This window comes from Schistocerca nitens, unplaced genomic scaffold (genome assembly GCF_023898315.1).
Source record: "Schistocerca nitens isolate TAMUIC-IGC-003100 unplaced genomic scaffold, iqSchNite1.1 HiC_scaffold_291, whole genome shotgun sequence".
In the NCBI taxonomy this organism is placed as follows: domain Eukaryota; kingdom Metazoa; phylum Arthropoda; class Insecta; order Orthoptera; family Acrididae; genus Schistocerca; species Schistocerca nitens.
Window position 1 is genome coordinate 60,961 of NW_026045829.1, and position 20,219 is coordinate 81,179.

The 20,219-nt window shown below is 50.6% G+C and overlaps 17 non-coding genes and 1 pseudogene across 17 annotated transcripts; all 18 read right to left on the reverse strand.

The window, feature by feature from the left end:
* Positions 1-284: 284 nt before the first annotated feature.
* On the reverse strand, positions 285-404 carry LOC126225912 (5S ribosomal RNA; annotated as a pseudogene).
* A 989-nt stretch (positions 405-1,393) lies between these two features.
* Positions 1,394-1,512, reverse strand: LOC126225940 (5S ribosomal RNA). Its single transcript, XR_007543809.1, has one exon. It is a non-coding gene; the product is annotated as a 5S ribosomal RNA (ribosomal RNA).
* A 989-nt stretch (positions 1,513-2,501) lies between these two features.
* On the reverse strand, positions 2,502-2,620 carry LOC126225844 (5S ribosomal RNA). Its single transcript, XR_007543726.1, has one exon. It is a non-coding gene; the product is annotated as a 5S ribosomal RNA (ribosomal RNA).
* A 989-nt stretch (positions 2,621-3,609) lies between these two features.
* Positions 3,610-3,728, reverse strand: LOC126225845 (5S ribosomal RNA). Its single transcript, XR_007543727.1, has one exon. It is a non-coding gene; the product is annotated as a 5S ribosomal RNA (ribosomal RNA).
* A 989-nt stretch (positions 3,729-4,717) lies between these two features.
* Positions 4,718-4,836, reverse strand: LOC126225846 (5S ribosomal RNA). The gene has a single exon (XR_007543728.1). It is a non-coding gene; the product is annotated as a 5S ribosomal RNA (ribosomal RNA).
* A 989-nt stretch (positions 4,837-5,825) lies between these two features.
* LOC126225847 (5S ribosomal RNA) lies at positions 5,826-5,944 on the reverse strand. The gene has a single exon (XR_007543729.1). It is a non-coding gene; the product is annotated as a 5S ribosomal RNA (ribosomal RNA).
* A 989-nt stretch (positions 5,945-6,933) lies between these two features.
* LOC126225848 (5S ribosomal RNA) lies at positions 6,934-7,052 on the reverse strand. The gene has a single exon (XR_007543730.1). It is a non-coding gene; the product is annotated as a 5S ribosomal RNA (ribosomal RNA).
* Positions 7,053-8,041: 989 nt separating this feature from the next.
* On the reverse strand, positions 8,042-8,160 carry LOC126225849 (5S ribosomal RNA). Its single transcript, XR_007543731.1, has one exon. It is a non-coding gene; the product is annotated as a 5S ribosomal RNA (ribosomal RNA).
* Positions 8,161-9,149: 989 nt separating this feature from the next.
* Positions 9,150-9,268, reverse strand: LOC126225952 (5S ribosomal RNA). Its single transcript, XR_007543820.1, has one exon. It is a non-coding gene; the product is annotated as a 5S ribosomal RNA (ribosomal RNA).
* A 989-nt stretch (positions 9,269-10,257) lies between these two features.
* LOC126225850 (5S ribosomal RNA) lies at positions 10,258-10,376 on the reverse strand. Its single transcript, XR_007543732.1, has one exon. It is a non-coding gene; the product is annotated as a 5S ribosomal RNA (ribosomal RNA).
* A 989-nt stretch (positions 10,377-11,365) lies between these two features.
* LOC126225851 (5S ribosomal RNA) lies at positions 11,366-11,484 on the reverse strand. The gene has a single exon (XR_007543733.1). It is a non-coding gene; the product is annotated as a 5S ribosomal RNA (ribosomal RNA).
* Positions 11,485-12,473: 989 nt separating this feature from the next.
* On the reverse strand, positions 12,474-12,592 carry LOC126225852 (5S ribosomal RNA). The gene has a single exon (XR_007543734.1). It is a non-coding gene; the product is annotated as a 5S ribosomal RNA (ribosomal RNA).
* Positions 12,593-13,581: 989 nt separating this feature from the next.
* LOC126225855 (5S ribosomal RNA) lies at positions 13,582-13,700 on the reverse strand. The gene has a single exon (XR_007543736.1). It is a non-coding gene; the product is annotated as a 5S ribosomal RNA (ribosomal RNA).
* A 989-nt stretch (positions 13,701-14,689) lies between these two features.
* Positions 14,690-14,808, reverse strand: LOC126225856 (5S ribosomal RNA). The gene has a single exon (XR_007543737.1). It is a non-coding gene; the product is annotated as a 5S ribosomal RNA (ribosomal RNA).
* Positions 14,809-15,797: 989 nt separating this feature from the next.
* Positions 15,798-15,916, reverse strand: LOC126225829 (5S ribosomal RNA). Its single transcript, XR_007543713.1, has one exon. It is a non-coding gene; the product is annotated as a 5S ribosomal RNA (ribosomal RNA).
* A 989-nt stretch (positions 15,917-16,905) lies between these two features.
* On the reverse strand, positions 16,906-17,024 carry LOC126225857 (5S ribosomal RNA). The gene has a single exon (XR_007543738.1). It is a non-coding gene; the product is annotated as a 5S ribosomal RNA (ribosomal RNA).
* Positions 17,025-18,013: 989 nt separating this feature from the next.
* On the reverse strand, positions 18,014-18,132 carry LOC126225841 (5S ribosomal RNA). Its single transcript, XR_007543724.1, has one exon. It is a non-coding gene; the product is annotated as a 5S ribosomal RNA (ribosomal RNA).
* Positions 18,133-19,121: 989 nt separating this feature from the next.
* LOC126225858 (5S ribosomal RNA) lies at positions 19,122-19,240 on the reverse strand. The gene has a single exon (XR_007543739.1). It is a non-coding gene; the product is annotated as a 5S ribosomal RNA (ribosomal RNA).
* Positions 19,241-20,219: the final 979 nt, after the last annotated feature.

Below are 20,219 nucleotides of genomic sequence, written 5' to 3' on the forward strand. Positions count from 1 at the left end.
GTACCGTTGCATTACTTTAAAATGCTTAAGAAAGCATCTTTGTCATAACAGAAAGGTAGTATGAAACGACTGCTGGCAGGATGGCGGCTTAAAAAGGAAAAAATGCAGGGGAGCCAAAAGTACCATTTTTATTGGTTCATTTTTATTTTATTTTATTTTTTTTTGTTTTCGCACCATTACAGTAGTTTAAAATGCTTAAGGAAACGTCTTTGTCACAACAGAAGGGTAGTATCGAAAGAGGGCTGGCAGGAGTAGCGATATAAAAAGGAACCACGGGCCGGCGGAGCGCAGAGCACCGAGGTGTTGCCAGGCGGGCAGCCAGCCAAGTACTAACCGGGCCCGATGTGGCTTAACTTCGGTGATCGGACGAGAACCGGTGTATTTAACATGGTATGGCCGTTGGCGTACATATACTGTAGGCGCACGGCAGAATTCGCATTCGGCTCTTCTCCCAACACACAAAATGTTAGTTTTCGGCCGCATTTGACGAAAGCACCTCCTTCCGCAACAGCGAGTTCCTCGAGGACGGCGCGGAGTGCGCGCCCGACGTCCCAGCAGAACGATTGCCGAATTGGCGAGCGCGCCGTCGCGTGTGTGAGACGCACAGCTGCTCGTAGCACCTCCTGTCATTCGCTTGTCGCGTGCAACCTTCGACACTCGCGGAAGGCGTATCTCGTCCCTGGTGTCCAGGCGTATGCTCTGTGCGGGGTGTGGCAGTGTCGTGCTGGAGGGCGCCACTGGTAGCGATGTGAGCTTCCTCGCCTCGCTTCGCCTCACACCGGGTGTTTGCATAGTTGGCAGTGCATTCGCACCTTTCCTATCCCTGTCCCCGTACCGACTTGGCCCGACTTTGCTCGACTGCCGCTCGCTGCCGCTCGGGTCGTGGTCCATATGACGGCGCAAGCACGACAAACGTCTGCGGGACTAGACGACGCGACTAAGGAATAAATTTATGATTACAAATCAAATTTGGAACTGTACAGTGCAGCACAACAATAGGCGCTGACGCATTTCAGGGCAGATTCGTACTGTTTTATCGTTTTCAAAGACTTCCCGGCAAACTTCGTTAGCACATTCTCCCTCAAACTGAGTTAATTACCGCATTATCGTACCGTTGCATTACTTTAAAATGCTTAAGAAAGCATCTTTGTCATAACAGAAAGGTAGTATGAAACGACTGCTGGCAGGATGGCGGCTTAAAAAGGAAAAAATGCAGGGGAGCCAAAAGTACCATTTTTATTGGTTCATTTTTATTTTATTTTATTTTTTTTTGTTTTCGCACCATTACAGTAGTTTAAAATGCTTAAGGAAACGTCTTTGTCACAACAGAAGGGTAGTATCGAAAGAGGGCTGGCAGGAGTAGCGATATAAAAAGGAAGAAAAAAAGAAGGGGAGCCAACAGCACCCGGTGGTCCCAGGCGGTCACCCATCCAAGTACTAACCGGGCCCGATGTTGCTTAACTTCGGTGATCGGACGAGAACCGGTGTATTTAACATGGTATGGCCGTTGGCGTACATATACTGTAGGCGCACGGCAGAATTCGCATTCGGCTCTTCTCCCAACACACAAAATGTTAGTTTTCGGCCGCATTTGACGAAAGCACCTCCTTCCGCAACAGCGAGTTCCTCGAGGACGGCGCGGAGTGCGCGCCCGACGTCCCAGCAGAACGATTGCCGAATTGGCGAGCGCGCCGTCGCGTGTGTGAAACGCACAGCTGCTCGTAGCACCTCCTGTCATTCGCTTGTCGCGTGCAACCTTCGACACTCGCGGAAGGCGTATCTCGTCCCTGGTGTCCAGGCGTATGCTCTGTGCGGGGTGTGGCAGTGTCGTGCTGGAGGGCGCCACTGGTAGCGATGTGAGCTTCCTCGCCTCGCTTCGCCTCACACCGGGTGTTTGCATAGTTGGCAGTGCATTCGCACCTTTCCTATCCCTGTCCCCGTACCGACTTGGCCCGACTTTGCTCGACTGCCGCTCGCTGCCGCTCGGGTCGTGGTCCATATGACGGCGCAAGCACGACAAACGTCTGCGGGACTAGACGACGCGACTAAGGAATAAATTTATGATTACAAATCAAATTTGGAACTGTACAGTGCAGCACAACAATAGGCGCTGACGCATTTCAGGGCAGATTCGTACTGTTTTATCGTTTTCAAAGACTTCCCGGCAAACTTCGTTAGCACATTCTCCCTCAAACTGAGTTAATTACCGCATTATCGTACCGTTGCATTACTTTAAAATGCTTAAGAAAGCATCTTTGTCATAACAGAAAGGTAGTATGAAACGACTGCTGGCAGGATGGCGGCTTAAAAAGGAAAAAATGCAGGGGAGCCAAAAGTACCATTTTTATTGGTTCATTTTTATTTTATTTTATTTTTTTTTGTTTTCGCACCATTACAGTAGTTTAAAATGCTTAAGGAAACGTCTTTGTCACAACAGAAGGGTAGTATCGAAAGAGGGCTGGCAGGAGTAGCGATATAAAAAGGAAGAAAAAAAGAAGGGGAGCCAACAGCACCCGGTGGTCCCAGGCGGTCACCCATCCAAGTACTAACCGGGCCCGATGTGGCTTAACTTCGGTGATCGGACGAGAACCGGTGTATTTAACATGGTATGGCCGTTGGCGTACATATACTGTAGGCGCACGGCAGAATTCGCATTCGGCTCTTCTCTCAACACACAAAATGTTAGTTTTCGGCCGCATTTGACGAAAGCACCTCCTTCCGCAACAGCGAGTTCCTCGAGGACGGCGCGGAGTGCGCGCCCGACGTCCCAGCAGAACGATTGCCGAATTGGCGAGCGCGCCGTCGCGTGTGTGAGACGCACAGCTGCTCGTAGCACCTCCTGTCATTCGCTTGTCGCGTGCAACCTTCGACACTCGCGGAAGGCGTATCTCGTCCCTGGTGTCCAGGCGTATGCTCTGTGCGGGGTGTGGCAGTGTCGTGCTGGAGGGCGCCACTGGTAGCGATGTGAGCTTCCTCGCCTCGCTTCGCCTCACACCGGGTGTTTGCATAGTTGGCAGTGCATTCGCACCTTTCCTATCCCTGTCCCCGTACCGACTTGGCCCGACTTTGCTCGACTGCCGCTCGCTGCCGCTCGGGTCGTGGTCCATATGACGGCGCAAGCACGACAAACGTCTGCGGGACTAGACGACGCGACTAAGGAATAAATTTATGATTACAAATCAAATTTGGAACTGTACAGTGCAGCACAACAATAGGCGCTGACGCATTTCAGGGCAGATTCGTACTGTTTTATCGTTTTCAAAGACTTCCCGGCAAACTTCGTTAGCACATTCTCCCTCAAACTGAGTTAATTACCGCATTATCGTACCGTTGCATTACTTTAAAATGCTTAAGAAAGCATCTTTGTCATAACAGAAAGGTAGTATGAAACGACTGCTGGCAGGATGGCGGCTTAAAAAGGAAAAAATGCAGGGGAGCCAAAAGTACCATTTTTATTGGTTCATTTTTATTTTATTTTATTTTTTTTTGTTTTCGCACCATTACAGTAGTTTAAAATGCTTAAGGAAACGTCTTTGTCACAACAGAAGGGTAGTATCGAAAGAGGGCTGGCAGGAGTAGCGATATAAAAAGGAAGAAAAAAAGAAGGGGAGCCAACAGCACCCGGTGGTCCCAGGCGGTCACCCATCCAAGTACTAACCGGGCCCGATGTGGCTTAACTTCGGTGATCGGACGAGAACCGGTGTATTTAACATGGTATGGCCGTTGGCGTACATATACTGTAGGCGCACGGCAGAATTCGCATTCGGCTCTTCTCTCAACACACAAAATGTTAGTTTTCGGCCGCATTTGACGAAAGCACCTCCTTCCGCAACAGCGAGTTCCTCGAGGACGGCGCGGAGTGCGCGCCCGACGTCCCAGCAGAACGATTGCCGAATTGGCGAGCGCGCCGTCGCGTGTGTGAGACGCACAGCTGCTCGTAGCACCTCCTGTCATTCGCTTGTCGCGTGCAACCTTCGACACTCGCGGAAGGCGTATCTCGTCCCTGGTGTCCAGGCGTATGCTCTGTGCGGGGTGTGGCAGTGTCGTGCTGGAGGGCGCCACTGGTAGCGATGTGAGCTTCCTCGCCTCGCTTCGCCTCACACCGGGTGTTTGCATAGTTGGCAGTGCATTCGCACCTTTCCTATCCCTGTCCCCGTACCGACTTGGCCCGACTTTGCTCGACTGCCGCTCGCTGCCGCTCGGGTCGTGGTCCATATGACGGCGCAAGCACGACAAACGTCTGCGGGACTAGACGACGCGACTAAGGAATAAATTTATGATTACAAATCAAATTTGGAACTGTACAGTGCAGCACAACAATAGGCGCTGACGCATTTCAGGGCAGATTCGTACTGTTTTATCGTTTTCAAAGACTTCCCGGCAAACTTCGTTAGCACATTCTCCCTCAAACTGAGTTAATTACCGCATTATCGTACCGTTGCATTACTTTAAAATGCTTAAGAAAGCATCTTTGTCATAACAGAAAGGTAGTATGAAACGACTGCTGGCAGGATGGCGGCTTAAAAAGGAAAAAATGCAGGGGAGCCAAAAGTACCATTTTTATTGGTTCATTTTTATTTTATTTTATTTTTTTTTGTTTTCGCACCATTACAGTAGTTTAAAATGCTTAAGGAAACGTCTTTGTCACAACAGAAGGGTAGTATCGAAAGAGGGCTGGCAGGAGTAGCGATATAAAAAGGAAGAAAAAAAGAAGGGGAGCCAACAGCACCCGGTGGTCCCAGGCGGTCACCCATCCAAGTACTAACCGGGCCCGATGTGGCTTAACTTCGGTGATCGGACGAGAACCGGTGTATTTAACATGGTATGGCCGTTGGCGTACATATACTGTAGGCGCACGGCAGAATTCGCATTCGGCTCTTCTCCCAACACACAAAATGTTAGTTTTCGGCCGCATTTGACGAAAGCACCTCCTTCCGCAACAGCGAGTTCCTCGAGGACGGCGCGGAGTGCGCGCCCGACGTCCCAGCAGAACGATTGCCGAATTGGCGAGCGCGCCGTCGCGTGTGTGAGACGCACAGCTGCTCGTAGCACCTCCTGTCATTCGCTTGTCGCGTGCAACCTTCGACACTCGCGGAAGGCGTATCTCGTCCCTGGTGTCCAGGCGTATGCTCTGTGCGGGGTGTGGCAGTGTCGTGCTGGAGGGCGCCACTGGTAGCGATGTGAGCTTCCTCGCCTCGCTTCGCCTCACACCGGGTGTTTGCATAGTTGGCAGTGCATTCGCACCTTTCCTATCCCTGTCCCCGTACCGACTTGGCCCGACTTTGCTCGACTGCCGCTCGCTGCCGCTCGGGTCGTGGTCCATATGACGGCGCAAGCACGACAAACGTCTGCGGGACTAGACGACGCGACTAAGGAATAAATTTATGATTACAAATCAAATTTGGAACTGTACAGTGCAGCACAACAATAGGCGCTGACGCATTTCAGGGCAGATTCGTACTGTTTTATCGTTTTCAAAGACTTCCCGGCAAACTTCGTTAGCACATTCTCCCTCAAACTGAGTTAATTACCGCATTATCGTACCGTTGCATTACTTTAAAATGCTTAAGAAAGCATCTTTGTCATAACAGAAAGGTAGTATGAAACGACTGCTGGCAGGATGGCGGCTTAAAAAGGAAAAAATGCAGGGGAGCCAAAAGTACCATTTTTATTGGTTCATTTTTATTTTATTTTATTTTTTTTTGTTTTCGCACCATTACAGTAGTTTAAAATGCTTAAGGAAACGTCTTTGTCACAACAGAAGGGTAGTATCGAAAGAGGGCTGGCAGGAGTAGCGATATAAAAAGGAAGAAAAAAAGAAGGGGAGCCAACAGCACCCGGTGGTCCCAGGCGGTCACCCATCCAAGTACTAACCGGGCCCGATGTGGCTTAACTTCGGTGATCGGACGAGAACCGGTGTATTTAACATGGTATGGCCGTTGGCGTACATATACTGTAGGCGCACGGCAGAATTCGCATTCGGCTCTTCTCCCAACACACAAAATGTTAGTTTTCGGCCGCATTTGACGAAAGCACCTCCTTCCGCAACAGCGAGTTCCTCGAGGACGGCGCGGAGTGCGCGCCCGACGTCCCAGCAGAACGATTGCCGAATTGGCGAGCGCGCCGTCGCGTGTGTGAGACGCACAGCTGCTCGTAGCACCTCCTGTCATTCGCTTGTCGCGTGCAACCTTCGACACTCGCGGAAGGCGTATCTCGTCCCTGGTGTCCAGGCGTATGCTCTGTGCGGGGTGTGGCAGTGTCGTGCTGGAGGGCGCCACTGGTAGCGATGTGAGCTTCCTCGCCTCGCTTCGCCTCACACCGGGTGTTTGCATAGTTGGCAGTGCATTCGCACCTTTCCTATCCCTGTCCCCGTACCGACTTGGCCCGACTTTGCTCGACTGCCGCTCGCTGCCGCTCGGGTCGTGGTCCATATGACGGCGCAAGCACGACAAACGTCTGCGGGACTAGACGACGCGACTAAGGAATAAATTTATGATTACAAATCAAATTTGGAACTGTACAGTGCAGCACAACAATAGGCGCTGACGCATTTCAGGGCAGATTCGTACTGTTTTATCGTTTTCAAAGACTTCCCGGCAAACTTCGTTAGCACATTCTCCCTCAAACTGAGTTAATTACCGCATTATCGTACCGTTGCATTACTTTAAAATGCTTAAGAAAGCATCTTTGTCATAACAGAAAGGTAGTATGAAACGACTGCTGGCAGGATGGCGGCTTAAAAAGGAAAAAATGCAGGGGAGCCAAAAGTACCATTTTTATTGGTTCATTTTTATTTTATTTTATTTTTTTTTGTTTTCGCACCATTACAGTAGTTTAAAATGCTTAAGGAAACGTCTTTGTCACAACAGAAGGGTAGTATCGAAAGAGGGCTGGCAGGAGTAGCGATATAAAAAGGAAGAAAAAAAGAAGGGGAGCCAACAGCACCCGGTGGTCCCAGGCGGTCACCCATCCAAGTACTAACCGGGCCCGATGTGGCTTAACTTCGGTGATCGGACGAGAACCGGTGTATTTAACATGGTATGGCCGTTGGCGTACATATACTGTAGGCGCACGGCAGAATTCGCATTCGGCTCTTCTCTCAACACACAAAATGTTAGTTTTCGGCCGCATTTGACGAAAGCACCTCCTTCCGCAACAGCGAGTTCCTCGAGGACGGCGCGGAGTGCGCGCCCGACGTCCCAGCAGAACGATTGCCGAATTGGCGAGCGCGCCGTCGCGTGTGTGAGACGCACAGCTGCTCGTAGCACCTCCTGTCATTCGCTTGTCGCGTGCAACCTTCGACACTCGCGGAAGGCGTATCTCGTCCCTGGTGTCCAGGCGTATGCTCTGTGCGGGGTGTGGCAGTGTCGTGCTGGAGGGCGCCACTGGTAGCGATGTGAGCTTCCTCGCCTCGCTTCGCCTCACACCGGGTGTTTGCATAGTTGGCAGTGCATTCGCACCTTTCCTATCCCTGTCCCCGTACCGACTTGGCCCGACTTTGCTCGACTGCCGCTCGCTGCCGCTCGGGTCGTGGTCCATATGACGGCGCAAGCACGACAAACGTCTGCGGGACTAGACGACGCGACTAAGGAATAAATTTATGATTACAAATCAAATTTGGAACTGTACAGTGCAGCACAACAATAGGCGCTGACGCATTTCAGGGCAGATTCGTACTGTTTTATCGTTTTCAAAGACTTCCCGGCAAACTTCGTTAGCACATTCTCCCTCAAACTGAGTTAATTACCGCATTATCGTACCGTTGCATTACTTTAAAATGCTTAAGAAAGCATCTTTGTCATAACAGAAAGGTAGTATGAAACGACTGCTGGCAGGATGGCGGCTTAAAAAGGAAAAAATGCAGGGGAGCCAAAAGTACCATTTTTATTGGTTCATTTTTATTTTATTTTATTTTTTTTTGTTTTCGCACCATTACAGTAGTTTAAAATGCTTAAGGAAACGTCTTTGTCACAACAGAAGGGTAGTATCGAAAGAGGGCTGGCAGGAGTAGCGATATAAAAAGGAAGAAAAAAAGAAGGGGAGCCAACAGCACCCGGTGGTCCCAGGCGGTCACCCATCCAAGTACTAACCGGGCCCGATGTGGCTTAACTTCGGTGATCGGACGAGAACCGGTGTATTTAACATGGTATGGCCGTTGGCGTACATATACTGTAGGCGCACGGCAGAATTCGCATTCGGCTCTTCTCCCAACACACAAAATGTTAGTTTTCGGCCGCATTTGACGAAAGCACCTCCTTCCGCAACAGCGAGTTCCTCGAGGACGGCGCGGAGTGCGCGCCCGACGTCCCAGCAGAACGATTGCCGAATTGGCGAGCGCGCCGTCGCGTGTGTGAAACGCACAGCTGCTCGTAGCACCTCCTGTCATTCGCTTGTCGCGTGCAACCTTCGACACTCGCGGAAGGCGTATCTCGTCCCTGGTGTCCAGGCGTATGCTCTGTGCGGGGTGTGGCAGTGTCGTGCTGGAGGGCGCCACTGGTAGCGATGTGAGCTTCCTCGCCTCGCTTCGCCTCACACCGGGTGTTTGCATAGTTGGCAGTGCATTCGCACCTTTCCTATCCCTGTCCCCGTACCGACTTGGCCCGACTTTGCTCGACTGCCGCTCGCTGCCGCTCGGGTCGTGGTCCATATGACGGCGCAAGCACGACAAACGTCTGCGGGACTAGACGACGCGACTAAGGAATAAATTTATGATTACAAATCAAATTTGGAACTGTACAGTGCAGCACAACAATAGGCGCTGACGCATTTCAGGGCAGATTCGTACTGTTTTATCGTTTTCAAAGACTTCCCGGCAAACTTCGTTAGCACATTCTCCCTCAAACTGAGTTAATTACCGCATTATCGTACCGTTGCATTACTTTAAAATGCTTAAGAAAGCATCTTTGTCATAACAGAAAGGTAGTATGAAACGACTGCTGGCAGGATGGCGGCTTAAAAAGGAAAAAATGCAGGGGAGCCAAAAGTACCATTTTTATTGGTTCATTTTTATTTTATTTTATTTTTTTTTGTTTTCGCACCATTACAGTAGTTTAAAATGCTTAAGGAAACGTCTTTGTCACAACAGAAGGGTAGTATCGAAAGAGGGCTGGCAGGAGTAGCGATATAAAAAGGAAGAAAAAAAGAAGGGGAGCCAACAGCACCCGGTGGTCCCAGGCGGTCACCCATCCAAGTACTAACCGGGCCCGATGTTGCTTAACTTCGGTGATCGGACGAGAACCGGTGTATTTAACATGGTATGGCCGTTGGCGTACATATACTGTAGGCGCACGGCAGAATTCGCATTCGGCTCTTCTCCCAACACACAAAATGTTAGTTTTCGGCCGCATTTGACGAAAGCACCTCCTTCCGCAACAGCGAGTTCCTCGAGGACGGCGCGGAGTGCGCGCCCGACGTCCCAGCAGAACGATTGCCGAATTGGCGAGCGCGCCGTCGCGTGTGTGAAACGCACAGCTGCTCGTAGCACCTCCTGTCATTCGCTTGTCGCGTGCAACCTTCGACACTCGCGGAAGGCGTATCTCGTCCCTGGTGTCCAGGCGTATGCTCTGTGCGGGGTGTGGCAGTGTCGTGCTGGAGGGCGCCACTGGTAGCGATGTGAGCTTCCTCGCCTCGCTTCGCCTCACACCGGGTGTTTGCATAGTTGGCAGTGCATTCGCACCTTTCCTATCCCTGTCCCCGTACCGACTTGGCCCGACTTTGCTCGACTGCCGCTCGCTGCCGCTCGGGTCGTGGTCCATATGACGGCGCAAGCACGACAAACGTCTGCGGGACTAGACGACGCGACTAAGGAATAAATTTATGATTACAAATCAAATTTGGAACTGTACAGTGCAGCACAACAATAGGCGCTGACGCATTTCAGGGCAGATTCGTACTGTTTTATCGTTTTCAAAGACTTCCCGGCAAACTTCGTTAGCACATTCTCCCTCAAACTGAGTTAATTACCGCATTATCGTACCGTTGCATTACTTTAAAATGCTTAAGAAAGCATCTTTGTCATAACAGAAAGGTAGTATGAAACGACTGCTGGCAGGATGGCGGCTTAAAAAGGAAAAAATGCAGGGGAGCCAAAAGTACCATTTTTATTGGTTCATTTTTATTTTATTTTATTTTTTTTTGTTTTCGCACCATTACAGTAGTTTAAAATGCTTAAGGAAACGTCTTTGTCACAACAGAAGGGTAGTATCGAAAGAGGGCTGGCAGGAGTAGCGATATAAAAAGGAAGAAAAAAAGAAGGGGAGCCAACAGCACCCGGTGGTCCCAGGCGGTCACCCATCCAAGTACTAACCGGGCCCGATGTGGCTTAACTTCGGTGATCGGACGAGAACCGGTGTATTTAACATGGTATGGCCGTTGGCGTACATATACTGTAGGCGCACGGCAGAATTCGCATTCGGCTCTTCTCTCAACACACAAAATGTTAGTTTTCGGCCGCATTTGACGAAAGCACCTCCTTCCGCAACAGCGAGTTCCTCGAGGACGGCGCGGAGTGCGCGCCCGACGTCCCAGCAGAACGATTGCCGAATTGGCGAGCGCGCCGTCGCGTGTGTGAGACGCACAGCTGCTCGTAGCACCTCCTGTCATTCGCTTGTCGCGTGCAACCTTCGACACTCGCGGAAGGCGTATCTCGTCCCTGGTGTCCAGGCGTATGCTCTGTGCGGGGTGTGGCAGTGTCGTGCTGGAGGGCGCCACTGGTAGCGATGTGAGCTTCCTCGCCTCGCTTCGCCTCACACCGGGTGTTTGCATAGTTGGCAGTGCATTCGCACCTTTCCTATCCCTGTCCCCGTACCGACTTGGCCCGACTTTGCTCGACTGCCGCTCGCTGCCGCTCGGGTCGTGGTCCATATGACGGCGCAAGCACGACAAACGTCTGCGGGACTAGACGACGCGACTAAGGAATAAATTTATGATTACAAATCAAATTTGGAACTGTACAGTGCAGCACAACAATAGGCGCTGACGCATTTCAGGGCAGATTCGTACTGTTTTATCGTTTTCAAAGACTTCCCGGCAAACTTCGTTAGCACATTCTCCCTCAAACTGAGTTAATTACCGCATTATCGTACCGTTGCATTACTTTAAAATGCTTAAGAAAGCATCTTTGTCATAACAGAAAGGTAGTATGAAACGACTGCTGGCAGGATGGCGGCTTAAAAAGGAAAAAATGCAGGGGAGCCAAAAGTACCATTTTTATTGGTTCATTTTTATTTTATTTTATTTTTTTTTGTTTTCGCACCATTACAGTAGTTTAAAATGCTTAAGGAAACGTCTTTGTCACAACAGAAGGGTAGTATCGAAAGAGGGCTGGCAGGAGTAGCGATATAAAAAGGAAGAAAAAAAGAAGGGGAGCCAACAGCACCCGGTGGTCCCAGGCGGTCACCCATCCAAGTACTAACCGGGCCCGATGTGGCTTAACTTCGGTGATCGGACGAGAACCGGTGTATTTAACATGGTATGGCCGTTGGCGTACATATACTGTAGGCGCACGGCAGAATTCGCATTCGGCTCTTCTCCCAACACACAAAATGTTAGTTTTCGGCCGCATTTGACGAAAGCACCTCCTTCCGCAACAGCGAGTTCCTCGAGGACGGCGCGGAGTGCGCGCCCGACGTCCCAGCAGAACGATTGCCGAATTGGCGAGCGCGCCGTCGCGTGTGTGAGACGCACAGCTGCTCGTAGCACCTCCTGTCATTCGCTTGTCGCGTGCAACCTTCGACACTCGCGGAAGGCGTATCTCGTCCCTGGTGTCCAGGCGTATGCTCTGTGCGGGGTGTGGCAGTGTCGTGCTGGAGGGCGCCACTGGTAGCGATGTGAGCTTCCTCGCCTCGCTTCGCCTCACACCGGGTGTTTGCATAGTTGGCAGTGCATTCGCACCTTTCCTATCCCTGTCCCCGTACCGACTTGGCCCGACTTTGCTCGACTGCCGCTCGCTGCCGCTCGGGTCGTGGTCCATATGACGGCGCAAGCACGACAAACGTCTGCGGGACTAGACGACGCGACTAAGGAATAAATTTATGATTACAAATCAAATTTGGAACTGTACAGTGCAGCACAACAATAGGCGCTGACGCATTTCAGGGCAGATTCGTACTGTTTTATCGTTTTCAAAGACTTCCCGGCAAACTTCGTTAGCACATTCTCCCTCAAACTGAGTTAATTACCGCATTATCGTACCGTTGCATTACTTTAAAATGCTTAAGAAAGCATCTTTGTCATAACAGAAAGGTAGTATGAAACGACTGCTGGCAGGATGGCGGCTTAAAAAGGAAAAAATGCAGGGGAGCCAAAAGTACCATTTTTATTGGTTCATTTTTATTTTATTTTATTTTTTTTTGTTTTCGCACCATTACAGTAGTTTAAAATGCTTAAGGAAACGTCTTTGTCACAACAGAAGGGTAGTATCGAAAGAGGGCTGGCAGGAGTAGCGATATAAAAAGGAAGAAAAAAAGAAGGGGAGCCAACAGCACCCGGTGGTCCCAGGCGGTCACCCATCCAAGTACTAACCGGGCCCGATGTGGCTTAACTTCGGTGATCGGACGAGAACCGGTGTATTTAACATGGTATGGCCGTTGGCGTACATATACTGTAGGCGCACGGCAGAATTCGCATTCGGCTCTTCTCCCAACACACAAAATGTTAGTTTTCGGCCGCATTTGACGAAAGCACCTCCTTCCGCAACAGCGAGTTCCTCGAGGACGGCGCGGAGTGCGCGCCCGACGTCCCAGCAGAACGATTGCCGAATTGGCGAGCGCGCCGTCGCGTGTGTGAGACGCACAGCTGCTCGTAGCACCTCCTGTCATTCGCTTGTCGCGTGCAACCTTCGACACTCGCGGAAGGCGTATCTCGTCCCTGGTGTCCAGGCGTATGCTCTGTGCGGGGTGTGGCAGTGTCGTGCTGGAGGGCGCCACTGGTAGCGATGTGAGCTTCCTCGCCTCGCTTCGCCTCACACCGGGTGTTTGCATAGTTGGCAGTGCATTCGCACCTTTCCTATCCCTGTCCCCGTACCGACTTGGCCCGACTTTGCTCGACTGCCGCTCGCTGCCGCTCGGGTCGTGGTCCATATGACGGCGCAAGCACGACAAACGTCTGCGGGACTAGACGACGCGACTAAGGAATAAATTTATGATTACAAATCAAATTTGGAACTGTACAGTGCAGCACAACAATAGGCGCTGACGCATTTCAGGGCAGATTCGTACTGTTTTATCGTTTTCAAAGACTTCCCGGCAAACTTCGTTAGCACATTCTCCCTCAAACTGAGTTAATTACCGCATTATCGTACCGTTGCATTACTTTAAAATGCTTAAGAAAGCATCTTTGTCATAACAGAAAGGTAGTATGAAACGACTGCTGGCAGGATGGCGGCTTAAAAAGGAAAAAATGCAGGGGAGCCAAAAGTACCATTTTTATTGGTTCATTTTTATTTTATTTTATTTTTTTTTGTTTTCGCACCATTACAGTAGTTTAAAATGCTTAAGGAAACGTCTTTGTCACAACAGAAGGGTAGTATCGAAAGAGGGCTGGCAGGAGTAGCGATATAAAAAGGAAGAAAAAAAGAAGGGGAGCCAACAGCACCCGGTGGTCCCAGGCGGTCACCCATCCAAGTACTAACCGGGCCCGATGTGGCTTAACTTCGGTGATCGGACGAGAACCGGTGTATTTAACATGGTATGGCCGTTGGCGTACATATACTGTAGGCGCACGGCAGAATTCGCATTCGGCTCTTCTCTCAACACACAAAATGTTAGTTTTCGGCCGCATTTGACGAAAGCACCTCCTTCCGCAACAGCGAGTTCCTCGAGGACGGCGCGGAGTGCGCGCCCGACGTCCCAGCAGAACGATTGCCGAATTGGCGAGCGCGCCGTCGCGTGTGTGAGACGCACAGCTGCTCGTAGCACCTCCTGTCATTCGCTTGTCGCGTGCAACCTTCGACACTCGCGGAAGGCGTATCTCGTCCCTGGTGTCCAGGCGTATGCTCTGTGCGGGGTGTGGCAGTGTCGTGCTGGAGGGCGCCACTGGTAGCGATGTGAGCTTCCTCGCCTCGCTTCGCCTCACACCGGGTGTTTGCATAGTTGGCAGTGCATTCGCACCTTTCCTATCCCTGTCCCCGTACCGACTTGGCCCGACTTTGCTCGACTGCCGCTCGCTGCCGCTCGGGTCGTGGTCCATATGACGGCGCAAGCACGACAAACGTCTGCGGGACTAGACGACGCGACTAAGGAATAAATTTATGATTACAAATCAAATTTGGAACTGTACAGTGCAGCACAACAATAGGCGCTGACGCATTTCAGGGCAGATTCGTACTGTTTTATCGTTTTCAAAGACTTCCCGGCAAACTTCGTTAGCACATTCTCCCTCAAACTGAGTTAATTACCGCATTATCGTACCGTTGCATTACTTTAAAATGCTTAAGAAAGCATCTTTGTCATAACAGAAAGGTAGTATGAAACGACTGCTGGCAGGATGGCGGCTTAAAAAGGAAAAAATGCAGGGGAGCCAAAAGTACCATTTTTATTGGTTCATTTTTATTTTATTTTATTTTTTTTTGTTTTCGCACCATTACAGTAGTTTAAAATGCTTAAGGAAACGTCTTTGTCACAACAGAAGGGTAGTATCGAAAGAGGGCTGGCAGGAGTAGCGATATAAAAAGGAAGAAAAAAAGAAGGGGAGCCAACAGCACCCGGTGGTCCCAGGCGGTCACCCATCCAAGTACTAACCGGGCCCGATGTGGCTTAACTTCGGTGATCGGACGAGAACCGGTGTATTTAACATGGTATGGCCGTTGGCGTACATATACTGTAGGCGCACGGCAGAATTCGCATTCGGCTCTTCTCCCAACACACAAAATGTTAGTTTTCGGCCGCATTTGACGAAAGCACCTCCTTCCGCAACAGCGAGTTCCTCGAGGACGGCGCGGAGTGCGCGCCCGACGTCCCAGCAGAACGATTGCCGAATTGGCGAGCGCGCCGTCGCGTGTGTGAAACGCACAGCTGCTCGTAGCACCTCCTGTCATTCGCTTGTCGCGTGCAACCTTCGACACTCGCGGAAGGCGTATCTCGTCCCTGGTGTCCAGGCGTATGCTCTGTGCGGGGTGTGGCAGTGTCGTGCTGGAGGGCGCCACTGGTAGCGATGTGAGCTTCCTCGCCTCGCTTCGCCTCACACCGGGTGTTTGCATAGTTGGCAGTGCATTCGCACCTTTCCTATCCCTGTCCCCGTACCGACTTGGCCCGACTTTGCTCGACTGCCGCTCGCTGCCGCTCGGGTCGTGGTCCATATGACGGCGCAAGCACGACAAACGTCTGCGGGACTAGACGACGCGACTAAGGAATAAATTTATGATTACAAATCAAATTTGGAACTGTACAGTGCAGCACAACAATAGGCGCTGACGCATTTCAGGGCAGATTCGTACTGTTTTATCGTTTTCAAAGACTTCCCGGCAAACTTCGTTAGCACATTCTCCCTCAAACTGAGTTAATTACCGCATTATCGTACCGTTGCATTACTTTAAAATGCTTAAGAAAGCATCTTTGTCATAACAGAAAGGTAGTATGAAACGACTGCTGGCAGGATGGCGGCTTAAAAAGGAAAAAATGCAGGGGAGCCAAAAGTACCATTTTTATTGGTTCATTTTTATTTTATTTTATTTTTTTTTGTTTTCGCACCATTACAGTAGTTTAAAATGCTTAAGGAAACGTCTTTGTCACAACAGAAGGGTAGTATCGAAAGAGGGCTGGCAGGAGTAGCGATATAAAAAGGAAGAAAAAAAGAAGGGGAGCCAACAGCACCCGGTGGTCCCAGGCGGTCACCCATCCAAGTACTAACCGGGCCCGATGTTGCTTAACTTCGGTGATCGGACGAGAACCGGTGTATTTAACATGGTATGGCCGTTGGCGTACATATACTGTAGGCGCACGGCAGAATTCGCATTCGGCTCTTCTCCCAACACACAAAATGTTAGTTTTCGGCCGCATTTGACGAAAGCACCTCCTTCCGCAACAGCGAGTTCCTCGAGGACGGCGCGGAGTGCGCGCCCGACGTCCCAGCAGAACGATTGCCGAATTGGCGAGCGCGCCGTCGCGTGTGTGAAACGCACAGCTGCTCGTAGCACCTCCTGTCATTCGCTTGTCGCGTGCAACCTTCGACACTCGCGGAAGGCGTATCTCGTCCCTGGTGTCCAGGCGTATGCTCTGTGCGGGGTGTGGCAGTGTCGTGCTGGAGGGCGCCACTGGTAGCGATGTGAGCTTCCTCGCCTCGCTTCGCCTCACACCGGGTGTTTGCATAGTTGGCAGTGCATTCGCACCTTTCCTATCCCTGTCCCCGTACCGACTTGGCCCGACTTTGCTCGACTGCCGCTCGCTGCCGCTCGGGTCGTGGTCCATATGACGGCGCAAGCACGACAAACGTCTGCGGGACTAGACGACGCGACTAAGGAATAAATTTATGATTACAAATCAAATTTGGAACTGTACAGTGCAGCACAACAATAGGCGCTGACGCATTTCAGGGCAGATTCGTACTGTTTTATCGTTTTCAAAGACTTCCCGGCAAACTTCGTTAGCACATTCTCCCTCAAACTGAGTTAATTACCGCATTATCGTACCGTTGCATTACTTTAAAATGCTTAAGAAAGCATCTTTGTCATAACAGAAAGGTAGTATGAAACGACTGCTGGCAGGATGGCGGCTTAAAAAGGAAAAAATGCAGGGGAGCCAAAAGTACCATTTTTATTGGTTCATTTTTATTTTATTTTATTTTTTTTTGTTTTCGCACCATTACAGTAGTTTAAAATGCTTAAGGAAACGTCTTTGTCACAACAGAAGGGTAGTATCGAAAGAGGGCTGGCAGGAGTAGCGATATAAAAAGGAAGAAAAAAAGAAGGGGAGCCAACAGCACCCGGTGGTCCCAGGCGGTCACCCATCCAAGTACTAACCGGGCCCGATGTGGCTTAACTTCGGTGATCGGACGAGAACCGGTGTATTTAACATGGTATGGCCGTTGGCGTACATATACTGTAGGCGCACGGCAGAATTCGCATTCGGCTCTTCTCCCAACACACAAAATGTTAGTTTTCGGCCGCATTTGACGAAAGCACCTCCTTCCGCAACAGCGAGTTCCTCGAGGACGGCGCGGAGTGCGCGCCCGACGTCCCAGCAGAACGATTGCCGAATTGGCGAGCGCGCCGTCGCGTGTGTGAAACGCACAGCTGCTCGTAGCACCTCCTGTCATTCGCTTGTCGCGTGCAACCTTCGACACTCGCGGAAGGCGTATCTCGTCCCTGGTGTCCAGGCGTATGCTCTGTGCGGGGTGTGGCAGTGTCGTGCTGGAGGGCGCCACTGGTAGCGATGTGAGCTTCCTCGCCTCGCTTCGCCTCACACCGGGTGTTTGCATAGTTGGCAGTGCATTCGCACCTTTCCTATCCCTGTCCCCGTACCGACTTGGCCCGACTTTGCTCGACTGCCGCTCGCTGCCGCTCGGGTCGTGGTCCATATGACGGCGCAAGCACGACAAACGTCTGCGGGACTAGACGACGCGACTAAGGAATAAATTTATGATTACAAATCAAATTTGGAACTGTACAGTGCAGCACAACAATAGGCGCTGACGCATTTCAGGGCAGATTCGTACTGTTTTATCGTTTTCAAAGACTTCCCGGCAAACTTCGTTAGCACATTCTCCCTCAAACTGAGTTAATTACCGCATTATCGTACCGTTGCATTACTTTAAAATGCTTAAGAAAGCATCTTTGTCATAACAGAAAGGTAGTATGAAACGACTGCTGGCAGGATGGCGGCTTAAAAAGGAAAAAATGCAGGGGAGCCAAAAGTACCATTTTTATTGGTTCATTTTTATTTTATTTTATTTTTTTTTGTTTTCGCACCATTACAGTAGTTTAAAATGCTTAAGGAAACGTCTTTGTCACAACAGAAGGGTAGTATCGAAAGAGGGCTGGCAGGAGTAGCGATATAAAAAGGAAGAAAAAAAGAAGGGGAGCCAACAGCACCCGGTGGTCCCAGGCGGTCACCCATCCAAGTACTAACCGGGCCCGATGTTGCTTAACTTCGGTGATCGGACGAGAACCGGTGTATTTAACATGGTATGGCCGTTGGCGTACATATACTGTAGGCGCACGGCAGAATTCGCATTCGGCTCTTCTCCCAACACACAAAATGTTAGTTTTCGGCCGCATTTGACGAAAGCACCTCCTTCCGCAACAGCGAGTTCCTCGAGGACGGCGCGGAGTGCGCGCCCGACGTCCCAGCAGAACGATTGCCGAATTGGCGAGCGCGCCGTCGCGTGTGTGAAACGCACAGCTGCTCGTAGCACCTCCTGTCATTCGCTTGTCGCGTGCAACCTTCGACACTCGCGGAAGGCGTATCTCGTCCCTGGTGTCCAGGCGTATGCTCTGTGCGGGGTGTGGCAGTGTCGTGCTGGAGGGCGCCACTGGTAGCGATGTGAGCTTCCTCGCCTCGCTTCGCCTCACACCGGGTGTTTGCATAGTTGGCAGTGCATTCGCACCTTTCCTATCCCTGTCCCCGTACCGACTTGGCCCGACTTTGCTCGACTGCCGCTCGCTGCCGCTCGGGTCGTGGTCCATATGACGGCGCAAGCACGACAAACGTCTGCGGGACTAGACGACGCGACTAAGGAATAAATTTATGATTACAAATCAAATTTGGAACTGTACAGTGCAGCACAACAATAGGCGCTGACGCATTTCAGGGCAGATTCGTACTGTTTTATCGTTTTCAAAGACTTCCCGGCAAACTTCGTTAGCACATTCTCCCTCAAACTGAGTTAATTACCGCATTATCGTACCGTTGCATTACTTTAAAATGCTTAAGAAAGCATCTTTGTCATAACAGAAAGGTAGTATGAAACGACTGCTGGCAGGATGGCGGCTTAAAAAGGAAAAAATGCAGGGGAGCCAAAAGTACCATTTTTATTGGTTCATTTTTATTTTATTTTATTTTTTTTTGTTTTCGCACCATTACAGTAGTTTAAAATGCTTAAGGAAACGTCTTTGTCACAACAGAAGGGTAGTATCGAAAGAGGGCTGGCAGGAGTAGCGATATAAAAAGGAAGAAAAAAAGAAGGGGAGCCAACAGCACCCGGTGGTCCCAGGCGGTCACCCATCCAAGTACTAACCGGGCCCGATGTGGCTTAACTTCGGTGATCGGACGAGAACCGGTGTATTTAACATGGTATGGCCGTTGGCGTACATATACTGTAGGCGCACGGCACAATTCGCATTCGGCTCTTCTCCCAACACACAAAATGTTAGTTTTCGGCCGCATTTGACGAAAGCACCTCCTTCCGCAACAGCGAGTTCCTCGAGGACGGCGCGGAGTGCGCGCCCGACGTCCCAGCAGAACGATTGCCGAATTGGCGAGCGCGCCGTCGCGTGTGTGAAACGCACAGCTGCTCGTAGCACCTCCTGTCATTCGCTTGTCGCGTGCAACCTTCGACACTCGCGGAAGGCGTATCTCGTCCCTGGTGTCCAGGCGTATGCTCTGTGCGGGGTGTGGCAGTGTCGTGCTGGAGGGCGCCACTGGTAGCGATGTGAGCTTCCTCGCCTCGCTTCGCCTCACACCGGGTGTTTGCATAGTTGGCAGTGCATTCGCACCTTTCCTATCCCTGTCCCCGTACCGACTTGGCCCGACTTTGCTCGACTGCCGCTCGCTGCCGCTCGGGTCGTGGTCCATATGACGGCGCAAGCACGACAAACGTCTGCGGGACTAGACGACGCGACTAAGGAATAAATTTATGATTACAAATCAAATTTGGAACTGTACAGTGCAGCACAACAATAGGCGCTGACGCATTTCAGGGCAGATTCGTACTGTTTTATCGTTTTCAAAGACTTCCCGGCAAACTTCGTTAGCACATTCTCCCTCAAACTGAGTTAATTACCGCATTATCGTACCGTTGCATTACTTTAAAATGCTTAAGAAAGCATCTTTGTCATAACAGAAAGGTAGTATGAAACGACTGCTGGCAGGATGGCGGCTTAAAAAGGAAAAAATGCAGGGGAGCCAAAAGTACCATTTTTATTGGTTCATTTTTATTTTATTTTATTTTTTTTTGTTTTCGCACCATTACAGTAGTTTAAAATGCTTAAGGAAACGTCTTTGTCACAACAGAAGGGTAGTATCGAAAGAGGGCTGGCAGGAGTAGCGATATAAAAAGGAAGAAAA